The 20254-nt window shown below is 37.7% G+C and overlaps 1 protein-coding gene across 1 annotated transcript in view; it reads left to right on the forward strand.

The window, feature by feature from the left end:
* Positions 1 to 4559, forward strand: part of LOC139468219 (coiled-coil domain-containing protein 154-like) — a 53993-nt gene extending 49434 nt beyond the window's left edge. The window contains exon 20 of the mRNA XM_071250040.1: positions 4490 to 4559. The gene's annotated coding sequence lies outside the window, so the exon portion shown is untranslated. The remainder of the gene's footprint in view (positions 1 to 4489) is intronic.
* Positions 4560 to 20254: the final 15695 nt, after the last annotated feature.

Below are 20254 nucleotides of genomic sequence, written 5' to 3' on the forward strand. Positions count from 1 at the left end.
TGGATGCCAAAACTTTATTTCATTTCCGTGTCAGCATGAAAAAGAATTCTTGTTTACAGTTGAATGCCTTTATATTTGGTTTAGAAGTGTTACTTGGCAATTATTGTCATTTTGAATTATTTTTTTTCCGAACAATGTAGAATTGTCAGAAGTTTTTCACCATGTAGCCCTGTTTTATTTCCTCCCATGTTGACGTAACAAGCCCACTAGTACTAATATTGATAACACAATTCATGTTTGTCGGATGTATTTGTCATGCGTCCCCATCTGTATTGTGAAACAATCTGGTATGTTCATGTTAAACATGTTAATTGAACATTAATAGAACTGTTTCCCACAATAGTGAAAATGCTGAAAGGAACGGATTACCAAGTGAAGACTCAATCAATTATGGTCATGTTTTCTTTACATTAAATGAAGCACTAGATCACTTAAGATTTCAGAAAGATTAACAAACTGCACTTAAATGTGTTCAATGAAATCAATAAATCAATCGGAAAAAATCAGAAAATATTTATTGAAAACCATTATTGATGGGCAATAAGGCTGTTTTATCTTATGGTCTGATGGCATTGAAGAATCCAAGACGTAATATTTTCCTGTTTTATTCACAAACAGTGATGGCGCCGAGAAATAGCAGGTAACACTCCATCACTAGCTTTCCATTTCTCCAACTAATCCATGGCAACAGGAGAAAGTCCAGCAAATGCTCTTACTATGAGATTTTAGCCCAGCCATTGTTCTAATAGTGCACATGTCAATGTGATGTTCTTGTGTTGTTATTATAGGTGATGTAAGTAGATTATTGTGCCTCATGGCAGGTATGTGTTTGTATTGTACTGTGCTGTGTCAAGCTGTCCACATCGTCTTGTGTCTCCAGGATCTATGTCTCTAGCACAAACATGTTCTTTCTGGGAAAATGTTTCAAGTTAATGTTAAGTACGTTTAGCCAGTATGTGATACAATAGCAGATTTTGGGTGGGTGTTTTTTAACTGTTGAACAATCTGTAATTCCGTTCTGACTTCCCAATTCTGTGCTAAGAGCTGCCTGATGTGGATCAGATGGTTATATTGTGTGACCTGGCTGATTGCGTGTCATTGTACACCCCAGCTGCCATGGCCAGCCCATTAACAGACATTCCTAGTGGGATTGTCAAATGTCAAATTCAGTCATCAGAAAGTTATTCAACAGCATCATTTAAGTTGTAGATTCAGATAAAAAGAAGACATAAGAAAAAGAATTCTTACTTCAGTCAAAATGAATTGCCATAGTTTTTGATGAATAAAAATATGTCTAATATTGTCTACAGTGTGTATGAGGAATCCCTGACATGCCATATGCCCTCTGAGTGTAGCTGTAGACTATCTATACTTCTTAGTGTAGGTAGTGGTGTCATTTACTGGTTTTGTATCTGAAATAATGATAGAACAACAAACAATTTCTCACACAAAATAGGTGTTCAAATAAAGGGACACACTTTCCCCACCTATGTACAAGCTATTACAGGTATTTGTAAGATACGTCTGATGACACCAGAGCCAGGGCTACCTGATTGATGCTATTTTCTTTATCACTAACTATATTACACACGTCTTGTTTTCAAAGTGAAATTATCTTTGAATTTCAGAATTGTATTCTTTCACAACATCACATTGTTCTTTAGTGGAACTGTTTATGTTTCTTACAATCTGTCACTGACTGCACTACATGCACACCTGAGCTGATCGCTGTGTAACTACATCTTTGGTTTGTTGTCAGGATAGTAGTACCCACAGTGGAGATAGTCCTACCAACATTTACATCAGACAGTACATGTGCTTCCTGTCATGAATTACGATGAAATATAATCACTGCATGTAATTTCTTGGAAACATCAAAAATCAAACTTACTCCAAATTTTAACAGAACCTGTAAAGACATATGAAATAATGTTTATATTGGTGATATACTGAATTGCTGACTTTCTGTATTCTGTAATGGCCCATTTTGCTCAAGAAAATGTAGGAGAAAGTGGTATGGTATTTAAATACCTTGTCCCAAGGTCATGATAATTTATTTTGGCAATTATTCAGTGTTTTCTGTACTGATTGGTCTGATCAATGACTAACCTGTACATGAGTTTAACTAGTTGCAAGATTTATGACTCCCAAGTTCCCAACTAATAATTGAATCTTTTCTTGTAGACATGTTTATTTGTAGACATGCAAAGGATGTGTTGGTTAACATCAATTCATTTATCATTTTAATTGATCTCACTGAATCACTTTAATAAACTGCTTTTAGTTACAATCAATTATTATATAGATGAAAACAATATTTGATTCATTATCATTTAAATGTACACAATATGTTTTACAAGATTTTCTCTGTGGGCACTTGAGTGTTCTGTGTTCTGTTGATGTATTGTCAGCACCCTTGATATTCATCTTTACCTAGAGTAGTACATCAGATTATCAGAATATTGCACTTTCTCAACCAATACTCATCCAAGGAAGAGAATTTATGGATGTCAACTTCTCTATTATGAGGAACACATCTTTTCAGAGTATATGCCTTCGGAGTATATATACCTGATGAAGAAGTAAAAATATACTCTGAAACGTGTTCTCATAATAAAGAAGTTGACATCCATAAATTCTCTTCTTTATGTGTATCACTTCTAATGCCATTCAAAGACTCAATACTCATCTATCAAAGTATCCTATGTCAACATGATGTTATTGGTGCAGAATATAGAGACTTCATATTCATACTCAGATTACTATCAAAGACAATAATTACCTAGTTTCATATAGATTTGAAGTTTACAAGACACGTGTCAAGAGAAGAGGGGCCCCATGTACTGGAGCAACATAAGTTGCCGTCTGTTTGCAGGATCTGCTGATCCTTGGTTCAGATTCTAGAGTCATCCCAAGTATGATCCTTGACAGCATCTTACCAATACATATGTACTACTGTCTTCCCGAGGCAAGGGCGTAACTGACTATAGGTCCAGTTTCCCTCCTTGCCGAACTAGGCTGGAATTCCGGAGTTTCATTTTGGCTGGACTAATGAGTCTATGCATAGTCTAATCAAAATCATGTGATGAAGTAGATGTCCGGTTTGCAAACAACATTGATTTTCAACATAAAATACCATTTTGATAATTCTTCCAGATAAGGGTGCACGGTATTACCAGAATATCGGCAATTTGAGGTTCTTTCTTTCCATGATACGTAGCACAGCATCATTTTTGTATCATGTGTTTAATGTGATGCACTGTAATACTTGCCAATTACATGTGAAATGTTCCATAATTCCAAAATGCAAGTTCGTATTCTGGAGTTCGTCTGTGGCAATGGTGTAACGCCAAGTCATCACTGCCCCAAGCGAGCATGCATCCGTGTGTATTTATCGAATGAGTAAACATTGTGCTGTACTAGCATCATATTTTCTTCCAGTTAGAACTTCAGTTCCTACATTGATGTTTCAAATTGCTTCTGAATTCAAAATTTACATATCGCAATGCAGCCATGTGCATCATAAAATAGTGTGATACACTTTAAACATCCAATACCCATTCCTACTTCCTGACTCTCTCTCCCACAAGAGAGGAAAGAATATGTGAAGAAAGGAGGTTATAACAGATGGAATGAAACCTGTCTCTCTCTAAAAGTAAAGCCAGCATATCCTAGCTTACCTAGGAAATAAGTAGCAGTCTGGGGTTATATAACCACAGAAGATTGGAGGACTAATGTTCTGTTGTTATTGCACTGCATGTCTGCTGTTTTATCTCCCTTAAACAGCTGCACAGGGATGTCTTTTTCAGAAACCCATTTGAATTAATTATTATTATTGGTTTGGTTTTCTCAGTGTGAGTAGAGAAACCAGGACAGCTCTTAAATTACCATTCTCAGTACTTCATGGTCTTGGATAAAGTATGTTCCTTCATCACCCATGAATATAGGGCCGTTTTGCAGAGCAGTTACTATTATTACAGGTAACCAACAAAATCAAGCGAAGGCCTGGTTCCAGCGGCAGGGAAGCCAGGAAGCTCTCAGACCAATGAGTGTTCTGCTTCCATAGCACAAACAGCAATGTTTCTTGCTTGACAACATGTGCCATAACCTTAGTGATGCCTGTTCTATACATGGCCTCATTGTCTGACAATGGTAGGGTTTTCACAATGTTCAAGGAATATGGGGATTATTGGATGTCCTTGAGTTATAAACAGCCTCAGCAGCTTACTAAACAAAGACATAACTACCATACTACACAGAGGATGTATGAATGCATGCAGAGGTGATGGAGAGACCTAATTTATGGCAATCCATGAGGTATTGAGGATGTTAAATTACTTTTATTATATGTATAGAAATATTTGTTAGAAAGCATTCAGATTTGAAATTCTTGGAATGACAAGATGCACAATAACAATAACCATTGATAAATGACTGACTGCAAGGTGTTTTTGAAATGGAGGTAAAATCTGATATTTCTCCACTTCAGTTGGCTTACCTGGAAGTCACGCATCATGTACCTTAAATGGAGGAAGTCATCGCGACGCAAGAAGCCTAATAGTGAATCTCCCACACCCAGAAGCAAACCACCCACACCTAGAAGCAAGCCAGCCACACCCAAGAGTCGCAAATCTCCTGGTCCCAGCAAAGGTGACCAGGGAAACGAACCCACCTGGTAGATAGGAAAAGCATGAAACTTGTTAAACTGTCTCTTATTCTTATCTCTGGGGTCGTCTGCCTTAATTTCCTACCAGAACCCAGGGAGAAGAAGAAAAAAATTCTAAATATGTCCAGTTTGAAAAGCAGTGATGCATCCTAGCCATATGTATGAATCCTAGCCATATGTTTACTGCACAAGCCATACGAGTATAGATGATAAGACATGCATTTGATGTTGACTATCTCGTTATTGAGTATAAACTGACACAAAATGAAATTGTTCACGTTATGAACTGTTGCTATATTATTACAATACTGCTGATGCGATGTGATTTTAACTGACTTAGTACAAGATTCACTGAATTAGACCTGTCAATTTTTATTCTCTGAAATCTGCTAAGTAGACAAGGTTTGGGTTGAATAATGTGGCCATATGTTGTTCTTGTTCTTGTATTATGTTCTTGCCATAGGCAAGTCCTGTAAGTCAGTATGATACTGCTGGATGCATCACTGTGATGAGGATGCAAGTACTCCGTCCACATATACTATTATCATATTTACACAAACTATTTATCATGCATAACTCCGTCCATTGTTATTTTCAACTATTATTCAAAAGATGTGTGTGTAATTTCATGCAGGTTTTTTAAGGGATGCTACAAGTATGTGAAATGGTGATATACTGCTCTACCCTTTCATTCCCAGTATTTATTGTTCTTGTTTTAGGAACAAACCTCACACAATTTTACAATGACTGCTGTTTTATTGTGCCCCTTACCTATTGGCATATTAACCAAGAAATGCAAGAAATAATATTACTAGAATTAATTACAAAATTAATAGAAAAATCTTATAAGGTTTAATCAGCATGTTCTCCACAAGTAGCAGCCCTACCAACTTGATGCATTATGATTGAGGAAGTTCATTTTGTGCACATTTGTGAGAATATAAATCCCACATAAATATGATCACAGCTTTCACGTATGTTTAACCCACAGAATCTTATCATCCATCACTTCCATCTTAAGTCAAACACTGCACTGCAACATTTCTATTCAATTATAGTTTCTCAAGCTTCGTCCACGTGCTTATACCTATGTATTTTTCTTTAAATAAGATAATTCAAATAGTATGTGAAACATGCCAAGATTCCAGCCCATTCGTGGTTCTTCACAGTTCTGTTGCAAGTATTTATTTTACCAATTCCATGAGTACAGAGTTTTTCAAGAGCTTCTATCTACCAGGGTGTAAAAATTGGCCATTTGGAACTTGCAATATATAAGAGTATATAACAAGAAAAATATTTGTTTATTGTAAAATATAAAATGGCTAAAGCAAACCCTGATGTATAAATATATATTACTAACTCTAACAAATGTATATTGTAGCCTGTATTAACAAATCTCTTAAAAGGGTATTGGAAAAGTTAATGTCTCACTAATTGAAGTTCTAACAGACCTTCACTTATCACTTGTTTACAGTTTCTCGTTTACATTTTTGTCAATGGAATCTGGATGATATGACAATCAGAAGTCTGACTCACATTCAACATACATGTCAGTAGTTTGTTAAATATACTACTCAAAAGAAGTTAAAGAAGTCCGGATTTTTTAATATGACTATAGTTAATATGTCATGAAAAATAGGTGTTGTTTAACTTGTTTTGAGTTGTACATGTTTTCAGGTATGTTTCCTACCTCGGAGACAGTGCTAGATCTGATGGCTGTTAAGTGCCTGTAGTCTTATTAAGTTGCTGTAACTATTCCAATCACTGTCCTTGATTTTCAATGGTTAATACTGTGTGTACCATTTCTGTTAAATCCTTTCATCATCCTTGACTTGTGCATCAAATGTGCATGATCACAACAAAAACTGCTTAGGTCATGGTTATATATTTGTATTGACCCTTCACACCTAATCCCCCGCCCCCCTCATTGAGTAAGCACACAGTGATGGCACATACAGAAACCTGATCATCGCAAGGATGTTATGTCATTGTGGGAGGTTTAGTTCTCTTGCAACTATGTACTGACTGTGATATTGTATATGTTGAATCTCCTGTCATGTATAGCAGTCCACTGTGCCTTGACATTCCCAGTTGTCTAGCAGACACATAACGCACACTGACTGTATGTGGCAGGCACATTAGAGCCCTGGTAACAGATCCTGGACACATTTGGACCCCTAGTAACAGACACTTGTTGACTTACCATAAGGACACTTAAAGTGGACACTTGAAACATTGAATCCTTATAGCAAATGTCATTTGACACATTTGGACCCCTAGTAACAGACACGTACCCAGTAACCATTAGACTTTTATAGCCCTAGTTACTTACACTAGACATATTTGGACCCTAGTAACAGACACATGACACAGTGGGATTTCAGTAACAGACACATGACACATTGGGAACTTCAGTAACAGACACATGACACATTGGGAACTTCTGTAACAGACACATGACACATTGGGAATTTCTGTAACAGACACATGACACATTGGGAACTTCAGTAACAGACACATGACACATTGGGAACTTCAGTAACAGACACATGACACATTGGGATCTTCAGTAACAAACTCATGACACATTGGGATCATCAGTAACAGACACATGACACATTGGGGGCCTTAGTAACAGACACATGACACACTGGGAACTTCTGTAACAGACACATGACAAAGTGGGATCTTCAGTAACAGACACAAGACACATTGGGAACTTCAGTAACAGACACATGACACATTGGGATCTTCAGTGACAAATTCATGACACATTGGGATCTTCAGTAACAGACACATGACACATTGGGGGCCTTAGTAACAGACACATGACACATTGGGATCTTCAGTAACAGACACATGACACATTGGGGGCCTTAGTAACAGAAACATGACACATTGGGATCTTCAGTAACAGACACATGACACACTGGGGGCCTTAGTAACAGACACATGACACATTGGAATCCTTAGTGAGACATGCATCCGGATTACCAGTAACACACAACACATTCATCAATTGAAAGACATCCATGACGCTTTTAGTGTCAGAAAAGATTTGCAAAGCATCTTGTACTTTTCTTTAATTAGAGACACATGTACTGTAACACATTGATAACTATATACCTTTTCTCATTGTGCAGTCGCATTTGGTAATGTAAGACACTTCATTGTGTGCTATATTTGTCTCAGACACTAATATTTAGCACTTGTGCCACATGAATATTTAGTTTGGACAGTAAGTAAAGTTATAGTGACGTACACTTTTTCAAATACTAAATCCATCCTGATCAAATATCACAATTGTTTAGATCAAATCACAAATCTGAAACATTATTTTTAATCAAAATTACTTCTAATCTCTAAAGATAGAAGGTGCAGACATGTACCACGAATATACACAATTTATTTAGTCATCTCAACACATTCAATGAAATTGTCTTCAGGATTCTGGCAGGCTATAAATAATGGCTACTGTATTGAATATATGCCTGTGATTTGATTCCAAGAATTGTGTACATAGTTACTTTGTGTACATTGATATTTATGAAGTGAATGAGTATTTATTGATGCTGTTAATCAGATACATTCTCCATAGGAAGTTTCATTTTGAAGAATATTTCATAACTTACGTTCCTGTGTCATTTATTAGTGTTTTAAGTGATTCAAATTCAAATGCGGTTAATTGACATTGTGATATTTAATCATACATGTATTTTAATGTAATGCAGATTATATTTTTACATGCATGTACGCACTAGTTAGATCAGATATTTGGAATGTTTAGTTTTCAATCAAGTAACTTGTATAATGTCTTTGTGCCATTTCTTTCCACTGGTCTGTCAACTATGGTAGCTTGGTAAGGTATAATCAGAAGTCCACAACGAATTAATTATTAAATTTTGCCGTCTAATTATTGTAGGTTCTCTGTATGCTTTAAGATAAATTAAAAAAACATTGTGGTCTTGACCTGATTAGAATGCTGTGGGGAATGATTACAGCCAACGTGTTTAGATATGAAGGACATGTTTATTGTCAGAAGCAAAACCATCAGTGGTGAGAGGTTGGAAAGTGAAACTATACTTATCATCAATACGTGACAGGTTTTGTACATACCACTTCCTCCATCGAGTGTTCTCGTCACCCCGAAGACCCGGGTTTGATTCCTCACATGGGTACAATGTGTGAAGCCCATTTCTGGTGTCCCCCGCCATGATTTTGCTGGAATAATGCTAAAAATGGTGTATAACTATACTTGCTCACTCCATCGACTGTACATATAAAGCCTGTGACGTATTGACTGATGGCTCAAACTTAACTATGGAAGCACTCATATAATCACTTTATAGATACAGTTGTTGAGACCAGTTCTATCAATCAGTTTGTTGTAACATTGGGACATAATATATTCAAATGTTTATAAGCTTGATTTAATCACAGCAATGTGACAAATATCTAGCTGTATTGTCAACTTGTGAAAACATAGTTAAACTGAAATTTGGAAATTTGAAATACATCTGTGAGCATAATGTTATGTATTAAAAATCTGTTGTTCAGATATGAAATAATTTACGTGAATATATTGGAAGATGTAGCTTAGTATCCGAGCTGTAAGTTGATGTTAATTTATAACCACTATCTACACTGAACAAAGGAGTAGGTATTAGATGACATGCCCAAACTTGCTTGTAGCTTTCTGACACCCTCCTTTTCGTTTTCATTTTCATTTGTGTCTCAATGGTTCTCAAAAGTGAATCAAAACTGACACATTTCTTATTTAATGTGATACATCTAATTGCAGAAAGGAGGGCAAGGTGGCTTTTCTCTGCTTATGTCCTGTAGTATATATATATATGAGTTATATATATACAGATACAGCTTGTTATGGCATGATTTAAACACAATATACTCATAATTGATATTTGCGATTTATGTCAAATTCAAGAATGTTACACTACTCATTTGTTGATTTTATTTATTTTGTTGTGTTAATTGTCCTGTGATGCTCTAACCAAATAAACTATTCTTATATCTCCAGTTTTGTTGTGTTTCTGACAAAGGCCAAACCACTAGAATATTCTATGGTCCAAAGTCTGAAATGTGATACCTCTCAAAATTCAAAAGGTCAGCACCAGACATTAATCAATCAGTCTCAATTCGCAGCCAAAACACATTCCATTCGGTATAAAAGGCAGAATAGTGATGTAAATTGTATGAATGGATTACTGAAAATCATTGATGACACCAGGTACTCCCGAATAGGGTAATAGGGTAACCGTCCGGGCTACAGGCAGAACCAACCACTCACACAATTTGCATGCTTTGAATTTGAGAGCTAAAACATTTTACAGATGTTATTATATTTGAAGCATAACATAATGCCATGTTAATAGTTTAATGAGTTGTCTAAAATGTAAAATAACTGAATATGTTCCAGTAAAATCCTAATTTTTGAGAAACAGTACTTCCTTGACAAGAGGAATGGATTCCTAATGACAACTTCTAGTTGCCGTTTCTCTAATATGAATAAATGCATTTTATTCATGATGTTTAAAAATATAGTCATCTGTCATTTTAAATGCTAAACCCAGTACAGTTTAAATAAGTGTGTTTACCACTTGTTTCATAAAGTTACAAGCATCTGTACCGAAGTGTTGCACTAAAAGAATAATAGTTGGAAGTCCATGAGTCAACTCTCTCAACACAATGAAACAATACATTTATCACAACAACATACACAGATATTTACGTCTTCATCTAAAGTTTTTTATCAAAACCTGATGAGCACTATATTATGAGATACAATTTTCTGGGAATATATTTATATATCTAAAAAATTTATAAATTATAATCTCATTTCAAAGATCTCCATGACTACACGGTTCTCTTACGTAATAACAACCCCATGTACGTGTGTTTATGATATAGCGTAATTTCAAGGGCAAACCATACACAAAGACAGCATCTGATTTTGGAGAGCTAGAGTTTCTGTCAAACAGTATCCGATTATGTCGCGGTGATTCGCGTAAATTGTCAGAAAATAAATAATTACATTAAATGTTCTCACGTATTTAAGTCTGTTTCCTGTTTCGTGCGATGGCCATATTTACTTGGGTTTTGCATTCAGGTTCATGCGCGACATTCCCACGGTTATGTTGACATTTGGAATAGTAAGGACACTTCTTTATAAAAGTAGTTAAATAAATTATTAAACTCCAGTGTTTCTTGTGTATTTCTTGACAATTTGAACATTTCAAAATATCCGTGTAATACTGCAGTACGCCTGCAGATTAAGCACCAACAAATAGTATCGATGGAAGACAAAGTTAAGTGAAAAATTGAATAATATGACAAGGGGCTGTTTAACCATTAACCAGGAAATAGTAAATATGGACGTGTAGCTTTAAAGCTGAAGTATTGTGAATCTTAAACGGAATATTTGATTTCACATATTCTCAAATCGATTCTGAATACACTGCTCGTCAAAGGACAATCCAAAGCCAACACGGTCGTAGTTACATGTACATCTTATTTACTCAGTAGGGACTAGGAACATATTAAACTCTAAATACTCTCATCGACATGTAGTTTTAGGTTGAATAGTCACTGTATTATCCCCAGTCGTCATGAAGTTAAATATAACTATTTTCACTTATCTGCAAAAATATTTCTACGTTGATACATATTCTGCTTACAGCGGATGAGATGGTTTTGTAGTGATTAAGATAAAAGGTATTAGTTTATTTTAGTAGGAAGATAATATGTACATGCGCCCGTATCTCCTATATTTACCACTTTGTATTGGGATATACAATTATTCAATGAAGCATCAAACAGATCGACAACCCACTCAAAACACTGGACTCAACCCATGTCGCTTCACTCAATATATTTGCTAACACCAAAGAGTTCGCGTTTTATTTAGCCATGGTTGAATGGAGATAAACATACTGTGTTTTCAATGTTCAGATAGGTTACCTGTAGAATTAACCGTGCTAAATTGAATCTGGAACCGAACCTAGCTGTATATTGAATACACATCTCCTAAGTAGTCTTGGGTCACTTACTTGGCCATACTTAGATTTTCACTTTTATTTTAACAATACTGCAGTATGCATATCCTCATGTCAGTAGTCTAAGATCCGGGTTAGAACAAATCTTTAGCAACCCATGCTGGCGACTAAAGGGATCGGGTGGTCAGGCTCGCTAACTTGGTTGATGCATGTCATCGTATCCCAACTGCGTGGATCGGCGCTCATGACATCAATCACCGGATTGTCTGGCCCAGGCTCGAATTACAGACCGCTGTTATATAGCTGGAATATTGTTGAGAGCGGCGTTAAACAACAACAAAAACAAAACAAAAACCAGTAGTCCAAAACTTGCAAGTGTAAGCAAGAAAAAAGCTGATTGTGGCCATTTAAACATGCGTAATACGTATCATACCGATATTTCAAAGTTTTCAGCAACTTTAAAATTTGAAAATTCAAGTGGCCCACAAAATGGGTTTTATCAAATTAACGTTTTTTGGTCAGGTTTATAACATTCACGGACTTAGTAAAGCTTTCAAAAAGTATCATAGTAGACATATGGAGGAAATTTCAAATTTGTTATGAATCAAGTGATATCATGCCATTTCAAATTTTGACATTTCCATATGTCCCGAGGTTTTTTTTAGGTGGACATTTGACTTGCCGTTGCATGCGTTTGTACGCTGATCTTTTCGGGACCCGATGGTATCATCACACTTTGATAGCGATTCATGAACATACAGTCGGAATCGTTCAGTGGACTCTACTTTTAGCAGTTCTTTAGATTGCAGAAATGATTTTGGCACTTTTATCTCTACCTTTGGCACACACACACGCACGACACACGTACACACACGCACACACACACACACACACTCATCCAGGAGATACAAAGTTGGGATTGTTTTCATTTTGTTATACGTATGTTTCGAAACATACACTACTCCACTATTGATTGTGATATTATTTTTATCTTTCCATGATACTCAAAACTGACTCTCAATTTGTCAGGTGTACATTTGAATAGAAACACATATCTGATTATCCCTTTCAAAAGTTGAGTAGTATATACTTTGGTCCGATGTAAGCGTTAACTATCGGAAATAAGTGGTTGTGGTTACCTACTTGTATACTACATTGAGATTTATATTTATGTATTTTTCATACCAGTCTCGATTATCCGACGAAACATATTGGACGTAAAGGGCCAAACAGCGGTGAAAATATATGAATGGATAACTGAAAGATTTTGATCTATTACAATGTCAAGCAACTTTGTTGATGTGTGCATATGTTAAGGTCAGTGTGAAGCTAGTTTCAATCCCGATTAGTTATGTACAACGATATGAAGGAACAATATGTAATATATTTTCGTTCTTGCTCATCTGGGCAAAGAATTAAGGGCTTTGTGTTTTTGTTTGGGTTTTGTGTATATACCAATGTGTTTTGACCAATTGTATCATCAATATCGTGAAAATTAACATTAGTCTTCAGTTCCTAGTATATGTATATGTACAGTTCCTTTATTTCCGCTGGCATATATATGCATAGGTGGATGCTGCACAATGTCACGTGGTTCTACAACAGACAAGCGAATGTTATTCCAACTCAGACGTGCATTAGCCATCACCACAACGCCACAATTTCCCCGTATACGGGATGACAGATTAAAGATCAAACAATGACAAATGGTAATGTATAAGAGAAGTATAAACATGGGTTTTAATTTGGATGTAAACTTGGTGGAAACTGCCAATACACGCTGTCAAAGTCCAGCGTTTGATGCCCCGTCTGTGTCAACGGTATCCCGCCGTGTTGAACGTCACAGGAATGCCTGGGCAACCTCGTTCTGGCTCGGTTCTTGTGATAGCCTCTGTCATGCTGTTTGTGTATTCGGCCAGATTAAAATAAACAGTTTCAGTCACGTTTCCGCCTTGCCAAAATTTCTCTTTCGAATGAGCGATGTGATCTACTACATATGTGTCACTGCTTGTCTGTTTTAGAAACGTTTCATTTTTTTACTTGAACTTGTTTTTGACCACCGTGTTTATTTTGCGTCGATCAGTATTGTATTTGACTGATTAGTTTAAAACATGAAATTAGATCAAATGTAGGTATTTACCCGGATCTGTCTGTGTCTTGTCCATGTGACTGCGCAATAACAAGTCCAATGCATGAACATCGCGGCCCTGCGCTGGTGATATGTGACACGCTAAAAGTTACTGATGTCACAGAATGTTACTGATGCGGAGATACCCGTAGTCTCAAACCTATTACAGATGGGGGTTTCAACAGGTTAAAGGAAACATTGACGCGCTAAATTGTTTGTGAATTCTTTCCAGAATAGAAACGCCATTCATATGTACCTACCGGGCAATACACAGTTTTCATTATTACTTACACATCTGCCAGGACGTCAATTTTCAACGGGTATGCCTATAGGACGCCGCAGTTTCCGTCCGGGATAAGCACTTGAAAATGTAGGATTATGGTTTCAAGAATATAAAAACTGTAATATGCATGTTCCTTAAACACTGAAGTGGTGCCACTGACATTTGACCAGCAACACTGTGCAATAGCCATCGTATATTTCATGTCCTGTGAAAAATGTCACAGCCACTGGCGAAGGAGTGAGGGTATGCAAGGATTTACTTTCGTGGATCTGGTCAACCTCAACCCGTTACAGTCCTACCACTACTCTCCTCGTCCACCTGGTCCCGAAAATACTCTAAGGCGCCGCGATTCGCTGTGCAGAGTTGCGTCCCTTGGGCACGCCAGAAACCTATGATTGTGGGTTCCAATCCCGATTCTCCCCGTTTATGTTTCTAGGTTTGTCAGCACCATACCCGTGCTCGTGGGTTTCACCGAAGTGGTAAACGTCTGAGACCTGCATCACTTCGGGATTCATCCCATATTAAGCTGGCACGCCGTGATATAACTGGAATAATGTTAAAAGCGTTAAACCCAACTCACTCACTCACTCTGGACAATACTTCAGCTGTTTTGTGTATCATTATAACAATGTTTCACTTCGAAGTGTGCGTTGCTCTATTTTCGTACTAAGATGGCAACAGGTATAGTACAATGTATATACAGTATTGAGCAATAGACTGCCTTATGCTACATATATACTCACCGACAAAATAAACGCGACTATCATACATGAATTATTCATATTCAAGAAATGTTGGATTGGTTCGATGCACAAGCGAACATACTGTTACGTTGCGTGAACCGACGCTCATGAACGCTTGACATACGTCATAGATCCATGACTTGAGATGCACCATTTGTCTCGTGCAGGATTAGCGTGTACAGTTTGGAAATCACGTGCAGCATATCGTGATAAGAATAATGACACTCTGTAATAACACTTGACTGATTGCAAGTTTTGTCATTACGTGGGACAAACTGGAAACATCTCTTCTTAACGTACATACTTCTCTATATGTGTCTATGGTTCGCGTTTCTTTTGGCGCTGAGAACACATTTGTATGTACATGTGTGCACGATACATATACATGGACATGTTTCCTAATTTAACTGCATTAGACCTTGTGTTCACAGTGTTCGGATGGTATATACTTAATGCTAACAGCACCGTACCTTTGCTGGTGAGTTTCACCAAAGTGGTAAACGTCTGAGACCCGAATCACTTTTTAATCTTGCGTTACGCTGATACGCCTTGATCTAACTGGAATACTGTTCAAAACAGCGATAAACCAAACTCAATCACTCACTCACTTAATTCTAAACTAAGAATAGAAAGGACACACAAGCAGAAAATGATACTCATCTTCAACTCTATTAAGATTGCATAGTGAACATACATATATTTTCGAATTCCCTGGGACCGCCTCCGTGGTCTAGTGGTAGAGCGTCCGCCCGGAGAGCGGAAGGTCCGCAGTTCGATCCCCGGTCGCGTCATACCAAAAGACGTTAAAAGATGGTACGTGTTGTTACCCTGTCTGGCGCTCGGCATTAAGTGGCTAAAACAAGGATTGGTCGGCTCGGAGTCAGTATACTGTGTCTGAGTTGGGTAGTCATGTTAAACTGCGGCATGGTATCTCAGTGTGCTAGCACTATAAATCGGCATCAGTCCTCACTAGCTCAAGCAGCCACACACACTCGGACATGCACGTCGCTATATAAGTTAAACCCCATTTCACCTCACCTCACCTCGATTCCTTGGCCTCGGTTTGTCAGAATAGCGTCCACATTCAATTACAAGCAAGCTCCGACGTTCATACAGTTTGACTCCCACTCCATGAAGGTTCATTCACCAAAAGGAAAGTCAATTCTTAAATTAACTTAATATAAGAGTGGACGTACCTAGAATCCTTGCCATATTCACTATATGCCATAGCAATTTTGAGTGTTTTAACACCCAGAAACCTTTATTGAGCACATCGATGTAGCTTTTCAAATACATCAAATTTGTATAATACATCAAATTTGTATAATCCCCATTCTCCTGCCCCCCCCCCCCCCCCCCCCCCCCCACCCCCACCCCCACCCCTTTCTATACTCTATCTTTCATGAAAACATGTACACTTACTTTGGTATAACTACGGTTAACAGTTTGTGTCCACATATCAAAGCTCGACTCAAGTTAGTCTATATCCTTCTGTAAACCAGAAATGGTACTTACACAATATCATCAGCAAATAGTAACACAAATACTGTAGATATAAACAGTCTGTAAGTAACTGTATGACATTTTCACAGAATTTGTAAAGCAAGTTCATTGATGAAAAATGAAAACAAAAAGTGTTCAAATGCAACCTTGTCTAACACCAAGGTCATATTTTAGTGTTTCAGTTAAGTCGCCCTTGTTTCTGGTAGAAACCTTTACATTTTCATATATATATAACTCACCATTATTCTCGTTTTATTACTAAGACCATGTTCGTTTAAAATATTTCAGTATATTTCCTCGGACAGAATCAAAAGCTTTTGCAAATTCGACAAACATAACGTATACTTTCCCACCACTGGTACTGAAAGTGACCGTGTATCTTTCCCTAAAAAACTGCTGGTGACTCACTGTTTTATTCATTGTATCTGTTCAAAACACTAGTCCTTTGTTGATGATAAACGTGAATAATTTGCTAAAACACTTAACATTGTAATACCCCTGTATTTATTGGTGTTCTCCAACGCGCCTTGTTTGTACGTCACATTCCTGTATAAGCCTTGTTTGTACAATCAAAGAGCGTCATACGACTATTGCTCAAAAGTTGTTTGATCAAGGTTACAACATTCAAGGCCTCAGTAAGGCTTTCAAGACGTTTTATGGAAGACATGTGGATGCCATTTCAAGATTTCAACGCATCTGTGACACAAATGATATGTCTGCTGCAATTCCCTACTTTGTACCATATGTTGCCGTGTGTGTGTATTTTTCAGGTGAATAACTGACTTGCCTTTGCATGTGTTTGTAAATAAGTAAAGATAAATATAGATCTAAGTCCATTTCAGGGGTTAAGATCAAACGTGTTTAGATAAAACAACAAGACTTCTGTTTCCTTGAGGATTTAAACATGATCCTTAATAGGATTACACTAAACACGATTACCATATACACTTGTGGTAATACCTAAGGGACTGGTCATTTATTATAGGAGGGGGGGGGGGGGGTGTGTCATAAAAAAGGGACCAGTTCCAAGTAATATTTTTTCATCATTTTCACCAGCCTGGTAAACATCCATGAACTTCAACCTGAAATGGTGTTGAGAACGACGTTAAGCGCTAACTATATGAAAGACCCCTTACATAGCTGTGAATACAGGTTACACTCAGCTGACGCAGATCCTGCATACGATACGATGAGGGCGTGGCAGCATCCCCACCCCGTGCTAACTAATTGCCTGGTAGAGGTGGGAGTAGGATGCCCTGGGGTTATCAGAAGCACGAAGAAAGGGTGGGGAAGACAATAGTTCTGATGACGTCAAATCTACAGTTGAGGTGTTGCATGTGATAAATGTCACACGAAGGTCGCTTGGCACGTGTATTTCCGCAATTGAAAAGCTTTTTGTTCGGTTGTCTTTCAAACAAATGTTGACCATAGGTGTCTGGTACATTATCTCATAACCATCCGGGTTATCGCTGACGTCACATTCCTGTATAAGCATTTCAGATCGAAAACGAAAACTGGTTGCGGGTTTGTTGGGCCCTCATCTTTAAACCGTTAGCGGATTTGGTTTTTAAAAAATCGCAAATTAGATATATGATTATTCAAATATGTGGTTGTCACTATGGTAACAGAAAACACAGCAGAGTTTATGCATGTAAGAGGAACAAGGTCAGGGGCCCGCCGGGGATTCATGGTCAGAATGGTAATTCGTGAAAATCTGTGGCAGAATAGGTCTTCGGCCACCCTTACTTGCCATAAAAGGCATCTATGCTTGTCGTAAGAGGCGACTAATGGGATCGGGTGGTCAGGCTTGGTTGATGTCATCGTATCCCAATTGCGTGGATCGATGCTCATCTTATCAATCTCTGGTATGTCTGGTCCAGACTCCATTATTTACAGACCGCCGTCATACAGCAGGAATATTGCTGAGTGCGGCGTTAAACAACAACAACAACAAACAAATAAATCATAATTGATTTTGAGCGAAATCATGCTAGATGAAACATCTACATTACGTAATTTTGTTTTTGTGTCTAACAGGTGTGGTTTGGTGAGGTTGTTGGGATAACAATAGCCTTAACTTAAGCAATAAATATTTAAAAAACAAACAAACATAAAGATCAGAATGGCTCCCCAGGAATACACGTCAGCGCCAGCACAAACGTGGAACGGATGGTCTGGATGAGATTAGGCTGGTTGTACGTGTTCGAATCCCGGCGGTTTGGAGTTTCAGTATTGGTTTTCCTGGCCCAGACTCGATTATTCACCTGCCGCCGTGAGTGGCTGCAACATTGCTGACTGTGGCGTTCAACTACAAACGTCCAAACCATTGCTGAGGCTGCCAACCACCCTCTGGTATTCGGGATTCGGCGGGTCCATTTAACTGGTATTTGGGACACAGCAGTGTGGTTCAAATACAACCCTATTTGGTATGCAGATTGAATATGAATAACTAATGGGGTGCGTAAAAAATCAAATTGCACTCTTTTATGATCTAGGAATGTGGTTCTGTAGGTTTCCGTCTGTGATCAACATTCTGCCTTTGAAGAGAACATTGACATGTGCTTTTTGGATTTATGTTAGCGGATAGTATTCGAGATTCAAGGGTAGGCAAATGAAACTCATGGTAGATGGTATTCGTGATTAAGAGGAGGTATTTTGGCATCCTCATCACTTTAATATCACGTGTAATATTTCCACTGTCAAAGTTCTTACTTACATATTCACTTTGATGTGTTGATCATTCTTGTCCTCAAAATGAAAAAAAGGATGAAACTTTAAGTATCAATGTAACAATGTAATTAGCGTATGTGAAGAAATGTAATATAAAACATACATGCCTGTATACCACTCTTGAGCATCCCCGCTATACAAACACCGTAAAGATATACGTTTATACCTACCTGACATTGTGGCATTCAATCAGCAAGACGTGTGCAGAAAACAAGACGTAAAGTGGAACCGATTTGGTATTCTTGGCAAGTTCGAATTTCACAATTCAAAGTTAGAGTAGGACCTCGGTAACCTATGTTTGTCGTATGAGGCAACTAAATGGATGGATGGTCAGGCTGAGTGACTTCGTTGTCTACCTGTCATAGTACCCCGACGTTGTGGGTCGTTGTTCAAATCACTGGATTGTCTGGTCCCGATTTGATTAATTAGATGCCTGAGTCATGCATCTGCTATGTTGCTGAGTTCGCCACTAAATACAAACAAATATCGCCCGTCGGATATCGTGTCCATAGGAAATAGATTGTGGTCGGCAATTTTGTGTGTGATGAACAAATGTTCTCTTGGTAATTGTGTACTTTACCCATTTTGGGCCCACGATAGACAAGGAACAGGCATTAAGGTATCAAGGGTAGCATTGACGTTTTCTCAACCGTGGTAACAAGATCTCTCACCGCTGGAAGTTTGTAGATACTTATGCAGGTATATGAACTGTTGATGCAGACGGCCGTATTTAACCCAATCTTCATTAACGACGGGTGCTAATGGTAGGCCAGGACAAGCTCATCCGTTTAATGAACACCTGGTGTCAATACACCTCATGATGGGACGTTGTCATCATTATATAATCATTATGACTAACAAATAACCATGTTTCGTAGCCTAAATGCAATGTGGCGTTATCTTCCTATACCAACAAATTAATACGAAGGATTAAAGATTATATAAAGAAACAAAGTAATACATATTGACTATAAACATCGATTATCAAATCAACCACATGTATTTTCAGTTATAGAGTTTCATGTATAATAATCAATAATGTTAGCCTATGCGATTAAAATCGAATTCTCAACATTAAAAGAGTAGCTTAATCCCAACCCCTCCCGTCTCCATGGACACAGGTATTCCGGGTGTCGAGGCTATCCCTGGGGGTTCGCTACACTCTGAGGGGCAGCACGTAGGCACTAC

Source organism: Haliotis cracherodii, unplaced genomic scaffold, assembly GCF_022045235.1.
Source record: "Haliotis cracherodii isolate W230 unplaced genomic scaffold, xgHalCrac1.p SCAF_2, whole genome shotgun sequence".
Classification (NCBI taxonomy): Eukaryota; Metazoa; Mollusca; class Gastropoda; order Lepetellida; family Haliotidae; genus Haliotis; species Haliotis cracherodii.